Below are 5,444 nucleotides of genomic sequence, written 5' to 3'. Positions count from 1 at the left end.
ACTCACCTTATAGTGATTCATAATCACATGCCTATGACATAGTCAGAATCATAAAATGGACTCTGCTTTCAATGTAGATTTCTTATGATTATGGGAAGGGTTTTGTTGCTTCTACATACCGTATTCACAGTAATAAGCGAAGACAAGGGTTAACCTACATGTGATATAAAACGATCACTGTCAACACATAACGATGGTTTGTATAGAGAGGGGAACATACAAAACATATCACTGCCCAATAATCAAGCATAACTCTTACCCTGTAAGAGTGAGTGAGTGAGTGAATTGGGTTTAACGCCGCTGTTAACAGTATTCCAGTTATATCAAGGCGTGTCAGCTTAATGTGAGATGAAAGCCCGAAGTGATGCAGGTCTCAGACGTTTACCACTTTGGTGAAACCCACGAGCACTGGTATGTTGCTACAAACCTAGAAACATAATCGGGACAAACCTGGATTCGAACCAGCAATCATAGGTTTCTGGCGTGCCCAAGGGTCGCAACTCTGCGCAGCGAATCGCGGCGCCTTAGACGACTAGGCCACCCGTGCCCCCTTTACCCTGTAAGAAGAACTGAACCACCAGGTAAAAAACACAGCAGGGCAGAAAGAATGATGTTGCTGAGATGATTCAAAGTCAGAGACAGCCAAGCATGTAAAGCTGCGTACAAAAACAGAAACCATATATGCAATCTGCAAGTTATTGCAGTGATATCTTTCATAATTGAACATAAGAACAAACCTGTAATGTTTATTAATTTTCCAAGGGTCAGCAGATTTAAATTAAATTTAAATTGGCAAACAAACAAAACAAATTAGCTTGGGGGAAGTGTATTCGGCATCACAACAGTCATCACTTGTATGTAAACAACAGTCAGTCAGTTGCAAGTTCAACTCCATACTTGGTTGTAGCCTGCCTAGCACGATGTGGAGCTGGACTGGCGGCAACGATAGAATAGAGAGCTCTGGGATTTGAAAATATGGCCACTGCCATATAGCTTGTAAACTTGGCGTGGAAGTTCTTTCAACAATTAAGCAAAGACAAGAACGTTCCAAGTCTTTCCAAGTTTTAAATCAATTCACCCAACTTTTCTGTGCAAAATATGATTGGACTGTAGCACATATTGATAGTCCAATCAGAGACATTCCATAAAGACAACATCAGGGTTCTGAAAATATGGCCGCTGCCATATAGCTTGCCAAATTTGCACTGAAGTTCTTTCAACAATACACCAAAGAGAAGTATTTTTCTAAGTCTTTCCAAATTCCAATTCAATTCGCCCAAGTACTGGGCTTGTACAACAATGAGAACAGGACACGACTGGTACACATTCGTGATTTACCACTGCTTCTTCGTTGACACCAATATTTTTTTTCCATCTTTTAAACCGCTCAACGATTGCCTTTGTTTGTCTCTCAGAGATGAAATTGCAAATGTTTTCATTATCTTATCGCCCAGGTCATCTATGGTAGTCACCATCTTTGTTAAGCCATACAAGCTACGAACAGCGATCGTGTATTGCATCTTCATTACAAGGGGCACAACTCATGATCTACGTGAGGTGGCGCCACAATCGAGCCAACAAAAAAAAGGGCTTCATGTGGCAAGGGTAGAAACTAAGCTTTGATATAGGCTAGTAGACATGCTCGCATCGGAAAGATGTTTTGACTGCTACATCTTATAACATATATAAAAAAATAGGTAAAGAAGTTAAAAAATTCATAGATGCAACACTTACAATTGTTATCAAGAAAAATATTTCTTTCTTTCTAAAAAACGGAAAAAACAAGAGCAAGACAATTACACATATACAATCATGCTTGACACATGGCAACATATTTAAAACTGTCATCAAGAAAATATTTTTTCTCTCTAAAAAAACAGAATAAACACGAGCAAGACAATTACTCACACACAATCATGCTTGATATGATAGTCCTACTCCCTGGCTTTGTTCACGGCCTACACAAGTAAAAAATCCAATCCAAATCTCAACTTTGATAAATCAGAGGATAACCTGACAATTCCATCACCATGGTAACATCATAGTAGTTCACATTTCATTATTAAAACAACACAAAAGAATTGACCAATCACCCAAGAACAAATTAACATTTTTTAAAAATGTAATTATAACATTTATGTCTTTATCTAATTTCAAACCTAATTTTAGCAAAAATCTGACGGACAAAAAGTCCAAATTGTTGTAAAATGCTAAAACATATTTTGTTGCAAACAACAGTTAAAACCAGTTCAATCCTCCATATCACAGGTATAGGGTAACCGTAAACATTGCCGTAGAACTAATAACATGGATAACAGACTATATATACACACTAACTGATTGTAGGAATGTCACGATTGGAATTAATCTACTACTACAGGCCTGAGAGAGAAATTTTGTATGGATCGAAATTGACAGAAATATCCACAATGGTTGACAACTATTTATAAAAACCTGTCTATACAGCTACACATTCTCAGCAGCCTCTCTGTTCAACCTCTCATGGACATGTTTTCATTTCTCATATAGTTATTTTCAAAATAACCTTTAGGTGCAGTGAGGTGAGGTGAAATGGGGTTTAATGTCACGTTCAAGATTAACAACAAGAACAATCTTGGTCTCCAGAGGCGGTTAAATAACTCGTAGAACCTTGCCTGGAATGTTAACAGAGGAAGGATGGATTGTCTTCTCCTATCAATGATTACTAACTATCATTTTAAATATTTTTTTTATTTTTATTTTTAAGTAATATAATCATGATGAGGGCTTTTTAAAGGCCTATTATCCATTCTAAAATATTTTTTAGAAAGGGTTCAAGAGTTAATCCTGTCATTTTTTGCAGACCTTTTGCTCATTTTCGATCCAAACAGGAAATATCTCTGGTAGGCAAGAACTAAGGACAAGATAACTGTATAAGTACTCGTATTGACGCATGCTATAGAGGAGATCGCTGTAATTCACAACGTTCTCAATAATATCCCAGCATGCACCACACAACACAGTGCGATCAATTGGCCGTGGACCTGTCAAATAGACATACTTGTTAATCAAAACCCCCAGACCTTTGAATACAGTTTTCTGCAGTTAGAGGTAAGCGGAGTATCGATATAATATATATTTCTAATGAATATTCCACTGGCAATACAAAGTTAAAATTAATCTCCACCTCCTCAACGATACATTGAGGAACAGCGTTTAAGTTATTGAGATTTCCCTGACCATAGATTATGTATGTACATATGTAAAAACCTAGTCATATTTCTGCCATGTGGAACTTTTGGTATTTCAGAATTTTTTCATTTCTAAAACTAGTTCTCAGCCAATGAAGAAATAATATTTCTTTTTCAACAGGTATATGAACATAATAAAAGCAGAAACATTTCCATCTAAATCCAAATCTCAGGAGCTTAGTATTTTTCTTTTTCATAAATTGATCTCTTATAAGCATACAGTGTCAAAAACATGTTTTGTTATTGTTGACATACATCTCATATTTGAACAAATGCCCTGGTGATCTCTAACACGTGTACCAAGAGTGTAAAAAAACTCAGGCAGAAAATCTGCCAAGTAGATATACTAGTAACAAAAATATGTATTTTGTTAACGAGAATCTTAACTAATTGTTGTTAATAATCACAAAACTATCACCTTGGCAACAGAGCTAATATACATACTAATAACACATATACTGAGTTTGAGTATACCAGTTACAATTTTGTCACTGTAATGCCCCTGACATACTTTCTGTTTTTTGGTTGTTGTTTTTTAACATGTTTTCATCAAACTATTTTGGCAGGATTGTTGAAATAATAATACAAGCCTTAAACCTCAGTATACATTATACAATATAAAACCATTTTCATATCATTTTACAACTCAATTTGATAATATTATGATATGTTTAACACAATGATACTATAGCATAGGATAGGCAAGTTAATTAGAAATACAATAAAATACATATAGCGTAATAAATAACAAAGAATGTCTAGAATGATAGCATATCGACCATTCATACTTGGTACCCAATAGACAGTGAAACCCTGCCAGTCCAGAGCCTGTTGATCTGGACTCCTCATGGGAACAGCCATCTTTGGGACATTTTACGTATGTACATGTATATCGCTAGGAATGACACTGTCCAGATGACCAGGGATTCATGGACACTGGTCAGTCTTATTAATCCTAGGTACTGCCTGGTATGAGGACACAGATGCCGCTATTGCACACTTCTCTACCCTGGATGTTGGACTGTTCCAGTCTAACAAAGGCAGTAAAGACTTGAGACACTGTCCAACGCCAGAATCTAGTAACAATCAGTAAGCTCAGCTAATAATTGACAGCATAACATGAAATCTGAAAAATATGTTAGAGCCAATTTTCAGTCTAGCAGACTCAACTGTTTTCTGCAGACTACAGAGATATTTGTCTTGTCCTGTCTACTGATGAAACAGTCACTAGACCTATTTACTGACAAGTCTGAGGTATGGTAGGATTTGGGTTATTTTTTATCTGCTGCACAAATGACACAAAACAAGTCAGTGATTCCTTGCTCTATAGTAAAGCTTAAGTATTTCCATGCTATAAGTCTGCTTTCACAAAAAACTCATGGCTTGAAGAAATCAAAGCTTGGTGAAAAAAGTCCTGAGGAGAATGGAATATTGTTATCTTCACCTGTACTAAAGAAAGTGTGCTCTCTGCCTAATCATAATCATCTATGTCCACTGCTAAATCCGTAAGAAAACATCAAAGCTCTAATCCAACAATGTCAGCAGTAATGGGTGATTAGTTCATCAGTGTGACCTGCACATGGCATTCATTGCAGTCTGCATCCTTGTGAAAACTCAGTAATGGTACACCACATAAACCAGCATATGATTGTTTCCAGAAAACACTTTGTGCAGCAGCTTTCTGAGATCATGATTCCTTATCCGTTTCCTTAGTAATTTTCTGTTGACATAAATCTCTGGAAGTATAACAAAGTTGCTTATTCTAAAAAACAACCAAGGCCATCAAAATGTATGTTACATTACGAAGGATCCAATGTCTATATCACCTTCTCACATTTCGTATTTAAACAAACGGATCCATATTTCATAAGTAGTGATATCTACATATTTCATTCATGGTTTTATCTTAACAAATATACAGTTTGATTTTTGTGATAAACTAAATTACAGAACGGTAAACATAACAAAAGTAATGTTGCTATGGCAACATTCAAAAACAACTAAAAAGGTAGTCATAAACAACTAAAACAGTCATTACTATCGAACTAGAGGCAGATTCATAAGTCGTGAGATTTGGTATACATCCTTTCATTCTGAATACTGACTGTTTTTGTTGATACTTCTATACTGTAAATCTGGTGTGTCACCAATGAGTGAGTGAGTGAGTTAAAGTTTAACGTCACATCGGCAATATTTCAGCCATATCGTGTGTCA

This window comes from Haliotis cracherodii, unplaced genomic scaffold (assembly GCF_022045235.1).
Source record: "Haliotis cracherodii isolate W230 unplaced genomic scaffold, xgHalCrac1.p SCAF_4, whole genome shotgun sequence".
In the NCBI taxonomy this organism is placed as follows: Eukaryota; Metazoa; Mollusca; class Gastropoda; order Lepetellida; family Haliotidae; genus Haliotis; species Haliotis cracherodii.
Note: the sequence above shows the minus strand (reverse complement) of the source record.